The sequence below is a fragment of the Achroia grisella genome, unplaced genomic scaffold, assembly GCF_030625045.1.
Source record: "Achroia grisella isolate CSIRO2021 unplaced genomic scaffold, CSIRO_AGI_Agris_v1 utg660, whole genome shotgun sequence".
NCBI classification, from domain to species: Eukaryota; Metazoa; Arthropoda; class Insecta; order Lepidoptera; family Pyralidae; genus Achroia; species Achroia grisella.
Genome location: NW_026712984.1, coordinates 6,740,955 through 6,761,993, shown reverse-complemented (window position 1 = coordinate 6,761,993; position 21,039 = coordinate 6,740,955).

Sequence of the window (21,039 nt, the reverse complement as noted above, 5' to 3'; positions counted from 1 at the left end):
AAACGTACAAAGCTTAGAACTACAATCATCCACTTTTTGCATCCCAAAGCCCTTCTTAGCATCACATTTAGAGAAATACTTAGCTCCAGACAGATTACTAGCAATTTCGTCCAGTGTAGGCAGCAGAAATTGACTTCGTTTAATAGCTCTATTTAAATTCCTAGGATCCAAACATACACGTAATGACTTATCAGGCTTCTCTACTACTACAATATTCGATACCCAGTCGGTTGGGCCCTCTTCTTTAATTATTATATTTTGTTTTACCATGTTATCAAGTTCCTGTTTTAATCTAGGACGCAACTTAATAGGAATTTTACGGAATTTACCACGGGCGGTACGGTTTCGTCGATAACGATTTTACAAACAGACGGCAAACAACCCATACCTTGAAAGACTGACTCATCAATGTACATACCGTTTACAGATAATTCATTAGACCGCAATATTAATTCTAAACATACACACGCCCTTAAACTTAATAAATTATTGCAGTTAACTTCTAACACATAAATTCTTTCTTTACAACTACGTTGTTTATATTGTATCATAGCATCGAAGTAACCAATCACGGGCAATTTATTTTTGCTTATTTCTCTCAATACTGTGGACCACTTACTAAGTTGACATTCCTTAAATCCTGCATTATTATAAGAAAATAAAGACATGACAGACGCATCGGCGCCACTATCTAATTTAAAGTATAAGTTTACACCATTCACTATAACATTTTCATACCACGACTCGTACTGTTTACACAAAGTGTCTATACTAATATTATACAATAACAACTCATTATTATCTTTGTACTCAGGGGTGTCAGTTACTTCTGTCACTTCATGTGTAAATTTTATTTTACAACATTTCGCGAAATGACCGATTTTATCACAACGATAACATCTCATTGAAAAAAGACAGATCACTAACCTTGTGCAGTAAATTACATATAGTACATACAGGTGAACCTGTATAAGCCGCTCCGTTGTCACCGCTGCGCCACTGCGGTTGTATCCAAACGCGCGCCTCCCCGACGTAGCCAGCCTCCCATCACCGCCGCGAGTTGACATTAGCACCTGGGTTATACCACTGGCGTTGTGCTGAAATAGTCCTCGTTTGCCTCGTCATCTGCTCCACACTATGTTCGGTTGTCGACTGCAACATGCCTAAATGTTTTCCGCTGCACGACACCACTGTATTGCCTCATCCAAGGACATAGAATTTTGCCAACAGTTTTTCTCTCATTTGGGCATCTTTAATTCCACGTATCAACTGAGTTAATATTAAACTGTTTTTTAATAATCCAAACTCACAATTCTTGCTTTTTATTTTTATAAATTTATCAAAATTATCTTCAGCTTGATATGTTTCGAAAAATATGTGCCGTTCGTAATTAACATTTTTCTTTGGGTCGCAGTGTTCACAAAACGTAATGCATAATTTTTCATAATCAAATTCAATATCCGGTATATCTAGTTCTTCAAAAATTTCTCTTCCATATTTTCCAATAACATGCATGAAAAGTGCACACTTCTCCTTTGACGAAACTGATTCTTTTCCAGAAGCAATTAAGAAACAATCGAATGCCATTTTCCATTCACGCCAATTGGTCGCCATATTCCCGTCTTGTTGCATCGGTGCCGGTTGTTGTATCGCCGTAAATACGCTATCATCGCGCCTTGAACTCATCTTTTCACTTGTCATTATTCACACAAGATGACCACAAGCAAAACAATATTAATATTTTTTAACTTTACTAAAATTAGTTTTCACACCTGACACCATGTTGTATGTGTATCGAATCAAACAACGTTTGGATGACAACTGATTTATTTAACTAATAGACCTACCTTCAAGTTCTACAATAATAGTTATATGTTAATGTACAACATACCCACTACAGTAATGTGGACTCATGTCCCCATTACTAGCAATGTACCATTTCAGGTTGACCTTCACACGATTCTCCCTGGAAACCATCGTGATAAATTCTTGGTGAATTTATAACGATGGAGTAACTAACCTGACCTCATGCTCTTATCATTCTCCATTAATGCCCCGCTAACAGAAACCTTAGCGCAGGCGGTGGGTGCACCATAGAATGGTGCACCCGCGGCACTTCTTCTCTTCTTCTCTTCTATCTTATATATCAACAAACTCACTTAAAGTACACCTCAATATGGAAGAGGACACTGACTTCTGAAACACAGGTATTTTCTATACCTACCTCAGAATTCAGGGACTTCTTAAGTATTTGTATTTGTAAAAAAAAAAATTTTTAGACAATAAAAAAAAAGATAAGAATATATAAAATTCTCGTGTTTTATATATTCTTATCTTTTTTTACAGTTTTCGTTCCCATACTCCTCCGAAACAGCTTGACCGATTCTCTTGAAATTTTGTGAGCGTATTGAGTAGGTCTGAGAATCGGCCAACATCTATTTTTCATCCCCCTAAATTTTAATATTTTATTTTTTAGAGAAAATTTTTTATTATTTTATGATACAACATACAAAAATACATACAATCCTAAATTTTCACCCTTCTATCATCAACCCCTATTTTTTATAGCGTTATTAATTTATATGGCAAAACAACGTTTGCCGGGACAGCTAGTTATCATATATAAAAAAGAAACAACCTCCTTGATGTCGGAGCAAGGGGGTTTACCCCAAGGCCCCAAACTTCACCTCCCAAGGGGTGCAGTAGACCAGTCATTCATGCTTTTCACTTCAACCTTAACAAAAATATAGTAACAAATTCATACATCATAATTCTGACTGTAGACTGCTCCTTAAAATTTAAACTTCAGTACAAACAAACAATCTCTCCAGCTTTATATATCAGCACAGATAACAAAACTAATAGTGCTAATTACAAAGTTCTGAAATTAATTGTACGAATTAATCCAACGTTACCTAAAACATCAACTTTGACAGTATTCTGTTATGTTTTGACATGTTCTGACATGACCCTACCTGGTAATGTCAGGTACACGTCACCTGTCTAGAATTAACGGTAACTATAGTTATTACTCACCCGACATTACTCGGGTGAAATTATTGTAGTGATTCCTCTTTTTATACATATATCAAAACCAGGATCTCCGTAACCTTAACCGAAACTATCGGATATCCGATATAAAAAATTATTCGTAACCGTAACCGAATCCGAAATAAGTTTCGGATAATATCGGATAAGGGCGGAGCCTAATTGAGACATTTTATTAGCTATTTGTATTTTACTTTTGAAATTCCTAAAAAGTTAATATCCGTAAGCGAAATTATCCGAAACTAACGGATGATCCGAAATAATTTCATATCCGCATCCGTATCCGGAGTAATAATCATTGCTATATCCGAAACCTATCCGTATCTGACATTTCATACCCATAACAGACTGACAGAGTGGCAGTACACTATCTAATCACACTAATTTATTTATTTAATCAAAACAGCTTACAAAGTGCTGCTTGCGAGCTCTAAAAGTGAGATTATCCTTGGGAGGAAGGAGATTGTTAGTAATGTATACTATTGGCCCCATTGCTAGCACTATACCATGTCAGGTTACCCTCCACGTAGTTCTACCTAAAAACCATCGTGATAAATTCATGGTGAAGTTACCATGACGGTCTAACTGACCTGACCACACGCTATCATTCTCCACTGGTGCCCCGCCAGCGTAAACCGTTAGCGCAGGCGGGTGCACCATTCCATTATCATCCACAATGAAATAAAAAATATATTACAAACTAGTTACTCGCCCCGGTTTCGTCCGGGTGTACAAGTATTACCTTCTTCTTGAATCTATCTATTAAAAAACCACTTTAAAATCCGTTGCGTAGTTTTAAAGTTTTAAGCATAAAAAACCACAGCGACTTTGTTTTATACTATACTAACTACTCGCCCCGGCTTCCCCCGGGTGTACATTTTTTATCTATTAAAAAACCACTTTAAAATCCGTTGCGTAGTTTTAAAGATTTAAGCATACATAGGGACGGACAGACAGCCACAGCGACTTTGTTTTATACTACACTAGCTACTTGCCCCGGCTTCGCACGGGTGTACATCTATTATACATAATCTATTAAAAAAATCGGTTTCAAAATCCGTTGCGTAGTTTTAAATATTTAAGCATACTTAGGGACAGACTGCGTCAGCGACTTTGTTTTACACTATGTAACGACACATAATCTTGTCATTAGCTTGTTAGACATTCCAGTTATATAAAAAAATGGATTGGTCCGATTGTTCGAAAAGAAGATTCTGAAAAATTATACTTAACAAAACCTAAATATTATGAACATTATACAATAATGTTTTAAGTTTGACGCGGTCATTATTCATAAGTATAATTAGTAATTCACGGGATCTTACCAAGTTTTATTTTTGTTGAGTTCCCGATATTTCAGGTAAACTGGGGATCGGGAACTCAACAAAAATAAAAGTTGGTAAGATACCGTGATTTACTAATTATACTTATAGAATAATATTAACTTACAAACACAGTTTTAGAAATCCTTTGTGAACACTTCCATTATAGTAGAACAAATAAATCTTATTTGTTAATCTCACGTACTAATTAATTACGTACCACTAGAGGTTTAAATATAACCAACATTTTGTCCGACATGATTTATGTCTATGTAAATAGATAAACAAACCCGGACAATTAATACAGCGCCATCTAGTTCCACGGTAAGCATAGCTTGATTGAATTAGTGCTAATCGGTAGTTTGTATTCACACACTTAAACTTAAATTGTAAAGTAAGAATAAAATTATTTAAAAGAGCAACACGCAAGTTTCTTGCTCGTTCTTCTTGTGATGAGATAGCTTTCCGAATGAGCGGTAGATTAAAAGAAATGTGATGACAATTCAAAAGTGCTTCCATGTAAGTTTATTTGAATAAATGATTATATATTCTATACTTGTGTTATATGCACTAGACAACTAATATAAATCTTAGGTATACAACCGTCATATTCGTGAACGGGTGCTGCTTGGGGACAGGTCTGTTTGAGTTGCGGACACTGATTAGACTATTTGCTTTTATAATAGCATATGCTGGTGGTCACTACTATACTACACTGAACTACACGACGAACAATGGGACTTCATCCGTACGTCGTGGAAATTCCGCACATTCGCACTGAGCAGTTCGCATCGTCCTTCCTAACACGCACTGCCATAGAGTGGAACACACTTCCAGCTTTTGTGTTCCCGGAGAAATACAACCCCGGATTCTTCAAGTCTATGGTGAATAGATATCTTCTGGGTAAGCGCGCTACATCCTAGGTCTTGCCATCATTTACCATCAGATGAGGTAAGACCAAGCGCAATCCCATTATTAATAAAAAAAAAACTCTATTCTTTCAAATTAGAATTTAACAATTAATCTGTATTATTGTAAACATGTATAATATTAATTTGAAAAGATTACGAACTGACGGTAGATTTGGCATATCATAATAATAATAATCTCAGGACAACTTACACAGCGCCATCTAGACCCAAGTTAAGCTAGCTAAAACTTGTGTTATGGGTACTAGATAACTGATACAATAACTGATACTGATATATAGATATTTTTTTTTGTTATTACATACTTATACATAGAAAACACCCATATCACATCCATATGATAAGAGTCTGTAATAGGCCTACATGAATAAAGATATTTTGAATTTGAATTTGAATATTTTTTTTAAATACCTACATAATATAAATAAATAACACCCAGACCGATATAAACAATCCTGCTAACGAATAGAAATGTTTACACCGTGCGAGGAATCGAACCCGCGACCGTCGTAAGTAAAGCTGTGTGACTACCGAGCTCGTCATTATTAAATTTAAATATTCAATATAATTGTAATACACATAAATAACACCCAGACGAATACAAACGATCATACTCACGAACATAAATGTTTACACCGAGGAATCGAACCCGCGACCGTCGTAAGTAAAGCTGTGTGTTAAACCGCTAGACTACCGAGGTCGTCATTATTAAATTTAAATATAATTGTGAGATTAAATAAACTTGTTTTAATTATGAACTGCATATTTTCACAGACATATTTTTAATTAAAATGTAGTAGCAACAGCTTGTTAGGGTTTGAAACTCTCCTTTAAAAGCGTCTAAGGTAGAGGTTCCCAAACCCTTGCCATATTTTTCGGTTTTGGGTACACCCCCATTCGTACCTGGTATTGACTTTTTGTAAATTTCTAAGTGTAGTAAAGTTTAGTGTTAAAAACATAAAGTAAAAACAACAAGATGATCGCTGTCGTAGAACAGAGTTTGTCGTAGACCACTTTGATAATCATTGGTCTACGGCGAGGCAAAAGGACAATTTTGCAGAATATACATGCGCTTGTATGTATGTACTGGCTGTGAAAATTTATAGCCTACATGCTATTCTGATGTATAAACTATATTACTGTAGAGTTTCATCAAAATCCGTTCAGTATATTTTGCATGGATAAGTAACAAAACCTCCATCCATACACACAAACTTTCAGGTATATAAAGTTAATAATATAAATGGTATATTTATTCCCTCATAACTTTTAAAATCCTTGCTAATAAAATAAATGCAAAACATATTTATTTGTTTCAATACTGTCATTGAGTAATAAAAGAACAACTTACCAAAATGGACGTTAGATCTTAGTAATATTACAAATGCGTAAAACTTTGTCTGTCTGTTCGACAGACAAACAGACTGAGAGAATTACTTACATATTTACAACACTAGTAAGGATTTCTTTTAGAAATAATATTAATTATATATTTTTTTACATCTATACATATAAATAAAATGGAATATCTGTTTGTAATATTAAAATAACCGTTTTTTACTACATGCATATGAATATAAATACGGTACATACACCAAAATAACATTTTTACAATTTTTATCTGTCTGACTGACAGTTTGTTCCCGCTAATCTCTGAAATGGCTGGACCGATTTTGACGGGACTATTTTAATCAGGTAGCTGATGTAATAAGGTGTAACTTAGGCTACTTTTATTTTAGAAAAATAAAGTTAAATTCCACGTTGACGAAGTCGCGGATACAGCTAACATAAGTTCTTAAATCTATTTTAATACATAATTCCTTTATTACATAATATATTCACGTCCAGAATCATAGGGGGTGTAGGCAGAAGTATCTTTTATTGAATCTCGTTACATTTTCCTAAGAAGCCTTTCGCCGCCTTACAAATTAATTGTTATTTAACGATGTTTACTGGCTTTGGTTGGCTTAATAGAATGGATGCTCAAAGTTTTGATTTATCACTCTATTCAGTACAAAAGCAGATTACAATCATCAACAACAGCCCATTAATGTCGACTGCCGGGTTTGGGACTCACCCTATGTCTATTATAAGACGATCTAGTAATTTTCTATGCATCACGTAGTTTCTAAACTGCAATTGATTCGGATTTTTTGCCTCTGAAACATATGCATGTAGTAAGAAACGGTTATTTCAATATTACAAACAGACACTCCAATTTTATTTATCTGTATAGATGCATATTGTACCTGGTACTTTCGTAAATAAATAATTTTTTTTTATTTTAAATGAATGAATGATATTATACTTACTTTACTGAATACCTTATTAATTATTATGTAAGATCTGCTCTGTGCAATAATAAGTATTTTGTAAATATGGGGTTGGAAAATATTATGTTGTATCTATTATTTTATTTTAATATCTTAAGAATATCCTTCAATTCTTGTCCCTGACGGGTCTAGGTAGCGAACTTTGAAAAAGGGCGAGCACAATAGATCTATGTAGGTCGCAGTGCTACAGGTGCTACAAACATCTGACAATAGCCCAAACAACCCAATAAAAAAAAAACTATTATTTTGAGTTCACAAGTTATGTTCTAAGAAACAGAACTACTACTATACCATTGTTTTTACTATTATTTAATTTTTTATTATATTATATACTAGCTGTTCGTCCGCGTGGAATTTAACTTTATTTTTCTAAAATAAAAGTAGCCTAAGTTACTCCCTATTACATCAGCTACCTGCCAAAAAAAGTCCCGTTAAAATCGGTTCAGCCATTTCAGAGATTAGCCGGAACAAACAGACCGACAGACAGACAGACAAAAATTTTAAAAAGTGGTTTTTTGGTGTATGTACCGTATTTACATTCATATGCATGTAGTAAAAAACGGTTATTTCAATATTACAAACAGACACTCCAATTTTATTATATTATATATTAATTACTACTATGCCTAACTTATGTCTACCTGGTACTATAATATATTTATGAAATAACTGTTATTTTACCGATTAAAATATACTTTCTCTTTTGACGACTTTTTTGACGACCTCGGTGGTCTAGTGGTTTAGCACGCCGCTTTACGTCCGATGGTCGAGGGTTCGATTCCTCGCACGGCACAAACATTTATATTCATGAGTATGATTGTTTGTATCGGTCTGGGTGTTTTCTATGTATAATATATATGTATTTACGAAAAAAATCTATGTATTTGTATCAGTTGTCTAGTACTCATAACACAAGCTTTAGCTAGCTTAACTTGGTTGTAGATGGCGCTGTGTGAATTGTCCTGAGATTATTATTATTATTTTCATAAAGAAATATGATAGTAAAATAAAATATTGTGTATTACATATATGTATATATTATTTTGCTATGATTTATTTAATTATGAAGGTACCAGGTAGACATAATTTACGGGTAGTAACAAGTCTTGTTTCTGAGAACATGTGAACAAAATCTAATAGAGACAACATAATATTTTCGATATTATTATTGTAGTTCCACCCCAAGGGATGCCAACGGGCGTTTCGCAAAACTTTACTGATTTAGAATTTATGTTTAATACAATAGTTTTGGTAACTTAATTTCACGGAACTGCTGGGTTTTGTAAATTAATACATTGGAGTTAGGAAACGACACCGCGAGTGGAAATAAAAACTTTAAACGTATTGCGACCATGCAATTGGGTTCGTCTGAATTTATTATACAACTATCTGGACGTGGATATTAACTTTATATTTCTAAATTAAAGGATTTTTTCAAAATAATAGTATCCTAAGTTACTCCTTATTATATCAACTACCTGCCAAAAATTTCGTCAAAATCGGTCCAGCCATTTCAGAGATTAGCCAGTACAAATAGACCGACAGACAGACCGATAATAATTGTAAAAACTGTTATTTTGGTGAATGTACCGTATTTATATTCATATGCATGCAGTAAAAAGTGGTTAATTCAATATTATTTATTCATTTTAATTATTTAATATTGATATTAATTAACTAATTTATGCAAAACTTTGAGGTATAAATAATATCTACCTGTGCCAGTTATAATATCTCCTTTCTATAACACTTTCACAACAATGGACAACTTACAAGATTCACTAACATGACAGAGGTTTTCAACATAAGATGGCTAGCTTCCGATGATCTGAAGAAGGTTACACGCCAGTTACTGTTGCTTCACTAGCTGCCGAATTTGCAGCATTTCAATCCTTCATCACTGGAACCTTGGGCAACACAGCAGGGTGGAATTGGTGGCTAAGCAAATGGACCACTTTGAAATGCGGAGCCGCCGTAAAATACTCTTGTTGCATGGAGTTCAGGAGCATAGCGGTGGTAATTCCATTCAAGATGTGGTGAGTGTTGTAACCGAAAAACTAAAAATCTCCAACTTCTCAGCGAACGATATCAGCAGAAGCCATCGGGTGGGCCACCAAATTGTTACTGACAAGCCACGACCTATTCTTGTTAAGCTTCATGATCAAGCATTGAGGAACAAAATCTGGTTCGCCAAAACTGCACTCAGAAACAGTGGCATCACTATATCTGAGTTTCTCACAAAAGTAAGGCACGATGCGTTCATGGTTGCACGGCGTCATTTTGGGATTAAAAAGTGCTGGACCCGGGATGGCTTTTGGTGACCACCACAAAGGGTCACCCGGGTGACCCTTTGTGGTGGTTGTGGGAGTAGATGGCACGAAGCACAGAGTTAGCACATCTGCCGAGGTTAATAAACTTATTAACTCCTCGCCGTCTGTTACCGGCGATGCATCCAAAGCAAGTAGTGTCTCAACTATCCCCAAGGCATCTGCTGCAACTACTTCTCGACCTAAACGCATGGCAAAGAAATAGACTAATTCGCTACCACTGTGTTATTATTATAGTGTTATGTCCTTCTGCAGTTATTATAAGTATGCATGTATTAAACTTAAGGTTTTTAGTTCAGTGTAATATTTAAATGTGTATCTCGTCATTAGTAGGTACCCTTAAAATGTCTATATTTTTAAGTATTCTCGTTCCAACCCACTATTATTTTATAATGCAACTCACTGTAAACTTTGTTATTTTTACATTTTACCGGCTTATGTTTTTACATTTTATTTACTTTTATTTTGCTTTTTGGTTGTCTATTAATATATTTGACGTGTGACGTTTAATGTCTAATTAACTCCACAGATTAGACAAACTTGCCAGAGAGAGTATACAATGTCATTCACTTGTCATCTTTATATATTTTTCTTTTTTTATTATTACGGCACTGGATACTTCAAATGTGACATCGTATTAATTATGTGTATACAATTTGTTAGATTCCTAAGAATCTATGCTTATATATAAATGTTTAATTAATTTGTTACTTTTTGGATATATTCTCTTTGTATATTAATTTGTAAGGAATATATTGTGATTATTATTGTATTAACTCTAATTTAAACTGGCGCGGGTGGATATAGGCTTGCATATATATATATATATATATATATTTTTTTTATAGTATAAGCGCGTATATATTTGTATATATTATTATTTTATATTTTAATATAATATAACACACGAATATGCTAGATGATAGTTTCCATTCTATCTCTTCTACGTCTTCTTCAAATAATAGTTTTCATAGTATTCCAATTCCCTTACATGAAACATTACATGCTGAGTTCTCTGATGTACCTAAAAATTTTAACATAGTTCATATCTATGCTCAAAGTATTCCGGCTCATGTCTCGGATATGTTGGCAACATTTGACGTTAGTAACATTCATGTTATTCTTGTTTCCGTCTTGAAACCCTGTTTGCCTTCCATGAGCTATTCTCTACCAGGTTTTGTGCTATTGCGTAATGACCGTATAGGTAAGGGTGGTGGTGGTGTTGCAATCTACCTTCGTTCCCAAATCCCTTACAAAGTAGTATTCTCTTCCCAAGTTCGAATCCTTCCCTCGAAGCCGAGCACTTATTTGCTGAAGTACTCTCTCCCATACGAAAATCCTTTTTTTTTATAGTCCCTCTTCCTCTATCAACTATTTCTCTTCATTAGAAAACCTGCTTGAAGATTTGATCCCTTCTTACGAACATACTATTATTATGGGTGACTTCAATACCTGTATGCTGAATAACGACCATCGAAATTCACTTAGAACTGTTAATGCTTGCGACATGGACATTTTGCCACTACAAGCTACTCATTTCTTTCCCCACTCCAGTCCTTCTCTCCTTGACCTAATTTTGGTATCAATTTTGTTGAGAAACACGGCCAATGCTCTGCAGATGCCTTCTCTTATCACGACCTTATCTTCCTCTCCTATAAAATCCGTCCTCCTAAGCGCAAGCACAAAGTTCTTTTGCAACGTAATTTTGGTGCCATCGACCATGAATCCTTGCGTAGAGATGCTTTGGTTTCTAATTGGGCGTCTATCGATGAAGCGACTTCAGTCAATGAGCAAGTTACATTATTCAACTCAATTATTACTGAATTGTATGACCATCATGCTCCTATACGACCAGTTCGAGTCAAACACTTACCTGCGCCATGGCTGACAGATGAAATAAAAACTTTGCAAGCCAAAAAAAATAGAGCAAAGGCAAAATTTAAATCAAATATGTATTCCATGAGTATATTAGAGCTTGCAATAAGGTGTGTAGAGAGGCACAACGTCGCCACATTCACAAATGTATAGAAAATTGTATTCCTCCAAAGTCTGGAAATTCTTGAAGTCTCTTGGGGTTGGTAAAAATAATTACACTAATTCATTTGATATACCAATAACCTTAATAGGCATTTCTCTACTTCAGTTGCAATTGATAGCAATACTAAAAAGAACACTCTAAACTATCTTTCTACCATACCAACCCCAGATTATTCCTCATTTTCTTTCAGTTTAGTTACGAATTGTGATGTTGAGAAGAGCTTACTTTCAATCTCTTCCGATGCCGTTGGTACGGATAATATTAGTCGTGCTATGATCCTTCCCATTCTAGATATTGTCCTTCCTATTATCTTTTCAATGTTTCCTTATCCTTAGGTGTGTTTCCTTCCGTCTGGAAAGATGCTCATATTATTCCACTTCCCAAAAAGAACCCGAGCTCCTTTTCAGATTATCGTCAATATCCATTCTCCCTTTCCTCTCTAAAGCTATGGAGCGTCTTGTACAAATTCAATTAAGTACCTTCCTTTCTAAAAATGGTCTCGTAAACTCTCTTCAATCCGGTTTCCGTCCTGGTCATAGTACGACTACTGCCCTTGTAAAAATTACAGACGATATTCGTTACGGCATGGAGAACTCCCAGCTTATGTCCTTACATTACTAGATCTAAGTAATGCTTTCAACACAGTTGACTTCGATATTCTGCTGGGACTGATGCGTTCTCTCAACATATCTCCAATCGTAACTAAATGGTTTCAAACATACCTGTATGGGCGCCGGCAACGCATTCGAATAGACAATCATTTGTCCCAGTGGTGCCATACCTCAGCCGGCGTCCCTCCAGAGGTGGCGTCTTATCTCCATTACTTTTCTCGCTATTTATTAACTCCATTACTCTCGAACAGAGATGATCTCCAACTATATACACAAGCTCCATTATAATCACTAAAATCAACGATGATTTAGCAACCATTTCAAACTGGTGCAAATCGTACGGATTAATCGTGAATCCTTTAAAAACGCAAGCTATTATAATTGGCAGCCCCTTTTATATCGCCAGAATAAATAGGAACCTTCTTCCGCGCATTGTCTTCAATGGTGAACTCATAGCCTACAGTGACAGTGTGAAAAACCTAGGAATTTACTTTGATCAGACACTATCATGGTCGACTCAAATTATGGAACTTAGTAAAAAGGTTTTTAGTGTCGCTGGTTCATTAAAACGGTTACGTAATTTCTTGCCTTTCGACACCAAGGTTACGCTTGCAAACACCCTATTACTTCCTATTCTGGATTATGCAGATACTTGCTATCTAAACCTCACCGAAGCCCAGTTGAACAAACTTGAGCGTCTTCAAAACGTCTGCATTAGATTCATATTTAGTTTACGTAAATACGACCGCATTTCACAATTCCGTACTCAGCTCAAGTGGCTCCCAGTTCGTTCTCGCCGAGATTGGCATACTCTCTCTTTACTCTATTCTATCCTTTTTAACCCTATTACTCCATTATACCTTAAAGAATCTTTCACATTTCTCGGTGAGGTGCAGAATAGTGGTCTGCGAAGTGCAGATAACCTCCTGTTAAAAACTCCCACCCATACCTCTAGTTACTATTCCAAATCCTTCTCTGTACAGGCTGTGCGCCTTTGGAACTCGCTACCGCCCTCCATACGTAATGCTCAATCCTCAGCCATCTTTAAGAACTTAGTTAAATCTCACTTTCTCTCCCCGTAAATACTCTTATGTTCACTTCTTTTCCACTTCTATTGCTTCTTACATTTAGTATAGTGTGTTATTTGTGTAATATTTATATGTATGTATAATTTTTATGTGTATGTATGTATTTATTAATTTTAATTTATTTAAGTAAGTTTATATATATATATTATATTTTGTTACCTTATTTCCACTCACGTGCCGCCTACTTTATTTTTATTTATACTCTCTTTCATAAGGTTGTCTGGAAGAGATTGCGTTAGCGATAAGACCGCCTTCTGTACCTTCTTCTTTCTTTAATGTATTGTTATATATTATTTTCTTTTTATGTATCTACTTTTAATATTGGTGCAATAAAGAATTATAAATAAAAAAATAAATAAAATATTACAAACAGACACTCCAAAATTTATAGTATAGATTAAAACTTGAGGTATGAATTATAGAAAGTCGATACAAAATGTTATGTGTATAATATCAAACTTTACTTGCGAAGAACGTGTTACTCAAATTTACTTTTTAAAGGATCAATATGACTACATTTTTTTGGATACTTACGAATAAAATTAAATACTTTAATCTAAAATATATACCTTTATAAAAACCCATTTGATACTTATATGTTTATTACTATATAATTTTATATACGATAAACTCTCCTAAAGGTAGAATTTTCAGAAACCTTGGCAACATCTTTATAATACACTAACTGTACTCGCGAGTACACTTAACTTTATTTTTTAAAATAAAAGTAGCCTAAGTTACTCCTTTTTACATCAGCTACCTGCCAAAAAAAGTCCCGTCAAAATCGGTCCAGTCATTCCAGAGATTACCCGGAACAAACAGACAGACAGAGAGACAAAAATTGTAAAAAAATGTTACTTTGGTGTATGTACCGTATTTATATTCATAAGCATGTAGTAAAAAACGGTTATTTCAATATTACAAACAGACACTCCAATTTTATTTATATGTATAGATGTATAGATAAACTGTCCTAAAGGTAGAATTCTCAGTAACCTTGGCAACATCTTTATGATACAAAAAATGATGATCCATACATTTTAATTAGATCTATTTAAATATTGATCGATAAGCTAGAGTATTTTAGAAATAGAAATAGTAATATAATAGTAATAAAAGTAATCTTTATTCAAATAAACTTAATATAAGCACTTTTGAATAGTCAAGTTTTTTGATTCTACCGCTCATTCGGAATGCAGACTCATCACAAGAAGAATAAGCAAGAAACTTATGTGTTGCTCTTTTAAATAAATATTGATTTACTTATATTTAATTAATAACAAGGATTAGGCATGCGACAATCAACATAGAAACCGCTACACACTTTGTGTACCAAACCTAGAAATAAGAGAATGTTCTAGATATTTTCACTTCTTCAATAGTAGTGTGATTGAGCAATCACACTACGGATTGAAGAAGTGAAAATATCTAGATGATATCCAACTCATATTATAGATACGAAAGTTTGTAAATATGGATAGATGGATGGATGGATATGTGTTGCTCTGTCACGCAAAAACTACTGAACAGATTTCGATGAAACTGTACATAATATAGTTTATGCATAGACACATAGGCTACAAATTTTATACGGCTGGCCACCGCGGGCACATCTAGTTATCTATACATATAAATAAAATTGGAGTGTCTGTTCGTAATATTGAAATAACCGTTTTTACTTCATGCATATATAAATACGGTACATACACCAAAATAACATTTTTTATCATTTTTGTCTATCTGTCTGTTTGTTCCGGCTTATCTCTGAAATGACTGGACCGATTTTGACGGGACTTTTTTTGGCAGGTAGCTGATGTATTAAGGAGTAAAATAGGCTACTTTTATTTTGGAAAAATAAAGTTAAATTCCACGCGAACCAATTCGCGGGCACAGCTACTTATAAAGACTATAATACTAAATTGGTCACAAAGAGTACCTACTAAATATTAATAAAAAAAATAAACAAACGTACAATTACAATGACTTTATAAAGAACTTGACGATATGGGAAAAATATTAATACAAAAACTTTAAAGACGTTCTCAAGCGACTAAAATGTTTTACATCGTAAATAAAATTTTATTTTATTTTATTTAAACTCTAATGTAGGTACATATATCGTTGTATCTTTCAAAGTGTTCTTGCCCAATATGGCCTCTTTATAAACTGCTATCTACCCGCCCTGGCTTTGCACGGATATACATGCATCATACATATAAACCTTTCTATTAAATCAATCTATCTATTGCGAAAAACTGCATTAAAATCCGTTGCGTGCTTTAAAAGATCTAAACGAAGAGAGCAGAAGCAACTTCATTTTACACTATATTCATATTCATATTGTTTTATTCACAAATGTAACAAATCTCGTTACACAATAGCACGTCAATAATAATTACAGTTTTAAGATAATTATGTCACTATTACAATTTTAAATAATCAAAAGAATAAATTAAATAATATATAACATACTAATAAAAGTCACTTAATGGAAAATGTCATAATTTTACATTGGTTTTCAGATATTCCGTCACATTGTAAAAAGGTGTGAAGTGAAGATAAAAGTAACTCCCTGTTGAGTTTTAAAACTCAATTATTTTAATGTATGTCATCGAAAATTTACTCACGTTAAAAATTTGCCACTATCCAATTAATAGGACCGGCGAGCTGTCGCAACTCGGCTAACGGCATAGTTTAACAGCGTCCTCGACTAAAATATTCTAAGTTTATTTTAATCTTAATATTCTGGCAACAACCGCAAAGTCACTGTTTTAACACTTTCGTTCTGACCAAAACTTTTTATGGCACCACACGCGTAATTCCTTTCACCGTTGACTATTTTAAAAAGTTAACTTGCTCTATTTTTAATACGTTAATTCGATTTTTCAAAATTCGAACGCACGTGTTCTGAATTTCTGATCGCGAGCGAAACGGTCCAGCTTCGACGACGTACGCGATGAAACTGACTGATTTTCAGCTGTGTAGCACTGCAAAGATGTACGTTTTCAGTCGTAAACACGTGCGGTTGTATCTTCCCTCTCTTTCTCTTCTTAAGAAAATGAATGCAACGCCGGCCACATATGCCATTCGATGAGTCAGATCTAAAAATTCAGAAATGTCTGAACCTTACGTGTTTGTATAATAAATTTCAATTACAGTGGGTATTGTTTGATATCGATAATTTTGAGAGTTTTTATTCACTTCGATTATTTAATATCTGTAATTTATATTTATTTATTAACTAGATACTCGTCCCGGCTTCGGACGGGTGTACACATATTACATATATAAGCCTTCCTTTTGAATCACTTTATCTATTAAAAAAACCGTTTCAAAATCCGTTGCGTAGTTTTAAAGATTTAAGCATACATAGGGACGGACAGACAGCGACAGCGACTTTATTTTATATTATATAATGATCTATACTAATATTATAAAGCTGAAGTGTATGTTTGTATGAACGCGCTAAACTCAGAAACTAGTAATTAGAATTGAACAATTATTTTTCAAAATTCAAAATTCTAAATATCTTTATTCATGTAGGTCTATTACAGACTTATGATATGTCAAATCTACCGACAGTTCGGAATGATTTCGAGATGAGAAGATCTGACAAGAACTTGCAATATTTTTGCGAAACGGCTTGTCCGATTTTGATAAAACTTATATGTATAGCCAGTAGGTTTGAAAATAGGTTATTATCTATTTTTTATGTGGCTGAATGTAAGAGTGGCCAAACTCATTTTTTAAAGAAAATATGTACAAAGAAAATATTTGTCCTATATTAATATAGGACGAATATTTTTTTATGATTAGGTACAAAAATTACACACAATCCAAAATTTTTACCTTTCTACTATCATTCCTTATTTTTAATAGCGGTACTTTAATTTATACGGCAAAACAACGTTTGCCGCGTCTAGTTATTATAGAAAGACGTGTATAAGTAGGTAGATAGTGTAGGAATGATTCTAGAGGAAGGTTTACACGGGTACACATGTAATACACATGTATAATACATGTGTATCCGTGCGCAGCCGGGGCGGGTAGCTAGTATAAAATTATATATAAAATTTGAACACCTCAGTGGTCGCGGGTTCGATTCCTCACACGGCACAAATATTTATATTCATGAGTATGATTGTTTGTGTTGGTCTGGGTGTTTTCTATGTATAATATGTATTTATTTACGAAAAAAATCCATGTATTTGTATCAGTTATATAGTACCCATAACACAAGCTTCAGCTAACTTCACTTGGGTCTAGATGGCTCTGTTTGAATTGTCCTGTGATTATTATTATTACTAGTATAAAACAAAGTCGCTGTCGCTGTCTGTCCGTCCCTATGTAAGCTTAAATCTTTAAAACTACGCAACGGATTTTGAAGAGGTTTTTTTTAATAGAGTGATTTAACAGGAAGGTTTATATAATACATGTACACTCATGCGAACCCGGGCGGGTCGCTCGTTATAAAATAAACAGAACCCGCAACCACAGGGAAGTACCTAAGACGGTAAACAGCTAGACCATCGGGCTCATCATTATCAAACATGACCGATAAATTTCCTTGAAAATACCTAGGTTTAAATTCACATTAAGGTCCTTTAATTAATGCTAGCGTTAAAGACGCTGCTGGTAGAAGGTAATGAAATTTAGGCAACTAATCAAGACAGATCGTGTTTGTCAGCCGCACTCGGGGAATTTAGGGTCTCTGTTGATTTAATAAGTGAAGTGTCCTTTTTTCTGTACCGAAAATATAGGTCAAGTCTGTTGACTCGCCATAAATACTAATAATAATTCGGAAAGGATTTTTTCTTTAACCATTTGTGAATTATGATATTTTGGGTATTTCATTTGTTGTCCCAGGGCCTTTGTTACGAGATATTATGATTTGGGGCTTAAAAATACAAATTGTAACAACAAATTTGTACAGCATTGCTAACGTATTTACATCAGTTTTGTAGTACCCATAACACAAGCTCTGCTTAGCTTGGCACTAAAAGTCCAGGGTTATTATAATTATCATTAAACTTGTCTATCTTTCATTTCAACCCTCATTGAGATTTTAGAAATACAAATTCTAACAACAAATTCGTACAGCATTGCTCATTTGTCTAATACCCATAACACATTTCATCGGATTTTAACATAAACGTCCAGGTTTGTTATAATTATCATTAACTCTCTCATTTCAGCCCTCATCGGGGATTAACAATACAAATTGTAACAACAAGTTTGTACAGCATTGCTCATTTGTCTAATACCCATATCATATTTCATCGGATTTTAACATAAACGTCCAGGATTATTATAATTATAATTAACTCTCTCATTTCAGGCCTCATTGGGGATTAACAATACAAATTGTAACAACAAATTTGTACAGCATTTCTCATTTGTCTAATACCCATATCATATTTCATCGGATTTTAACATAAACGTCCAGGTTTGTTATAATTATCATTAACTCTCTCATTTCAGGCCTCATTGGGGATTAACAATACAAATTGTAACAACAAATTTGTACAGCATTTCTCATTTGTCAATTTCATATTTCATCGTTTTAACTAAACGTCCACATTAACTCTCTCATTTCAGGCCTCATTGGGGATTAACAATACAAATTGTCAACAAATTTGTACAGCATTTCTCATTTGTCTAATACCCATATCATATTTCATCGGATTTTAACATAAACGTCCAGGTTTGTTATAATTATCATTAACTCTCTCATTTCAGGCCTCATTGGGGATTAACAATACAAATTGTAACAACAAATTTGTACAGCATTTCTCATTTGTCTAATACCCATATCATATTTCATCGGATTTTAACATAAACGTCCAGGTTTGTTATAATTATCATTAACTCTCTCATTTCAGGCCTCATTGGGGATTAACAATACAAATTGTAACAACAAATTTGTACAGCATTCTTCATTTGTCTAATACCCATAACACATTTCATCGGATTTTAAAATAAACGTCTAGGGTTATTATAATTATCATTAACTCTCTCATTTCAGGCCTCATCGGGGCTTAACAATACAAATTGTAACAAAAAATTTGTACAGCATTGCTTATTTGTTTAATATCCATAACACAAGCTCTGATTACTTTGGCACTAGATAGAACTCCACTTTTTTTTGTCGGGGCTTAAACATAAAAGCCCAAGTTTGTTATAATTATCATTAACTCTCTCATTTTGGCCCTTATCGGGGCTTAACAATACAAATTTTAGCAACTAATTTGTACAGAATTGCTACGGTGTAGCGTATTAAAAGTGAAACAAATACAAACTTACAATTCCGGACCGGAGTTCCTACACCGAAAGTTGTCTGGTGTAATTTGACTTTGGTTCACTTTAATGGGTTCTATTTCAAAGTTATATCCTAAGATGAAATTAAACAGTTATTAAGTATTGAAACTAACTAGTTAATTGTGTTCGAGGTAACTCGATACGAAATATTTGTACTGATTTCATTTATTTATTTATTTTAGTTATAAATACATTATAGACTAACATACATATGAAATAATATAAAATTAAGATATTGAAATTGTCTGTGTGACGGCACTGACGGTGGCAATCTGCCACGGTAGCGCCGGTACACCACACTCTTCGGCTAGTAGTCCTCCATCATGAAGGTGGGCAGCATGTTGGTGGGGACCCGGGCCACAAACGTCACCCTCAGTGTCAGGTTACTTTTGGTACGGATATAATCGACAATGTCCTATTCATTGATGCATTAATTCCTTAACGGCCTTGGTTGTCTACCGATTTAGAACAATCATAGTCATGATTACAAATGTTTGCACCGCGCGAGGAATCGAACCCGCGACCATCGGTAAAAGAGCGGTGTGCTAAACCACTAGACCACCGAGGCCGTCAATATATTACAAAATGTTATTTTATTTTAATTAGTCTAGTTTAAGATGGAAATAGCAAGGCAAAGTAAAACATTAGTGTTCATGAGAATCATAATATTTTTTCATTAATTAACTGCGTCTACGGAGTGAAATAAAAAACTCATTGCTATTACTCTTCGTTAGTCTACTCATTTGCAAATAATAAGAAACGTAACAAAATATTATATTTTACACTAGCTTCTTAAAAAGAAAAATTAAGGAAAAATATTGTGCGGTCGGAACCACCTACGACAGGTTTCACTATACAACAATCATACTCATAAATACAAATGTTTGCACCGTGCGAGGAATCGAACCCGTGGCCATCGAAAATAAAGTAGTGTGCTAAACCACTAGACGAATGCACGCATTGGGTATAGGCTAAGCGATCAATGAGCAATGAATTTAAAATGCAAATTCGAAGCTCCGCCTAGG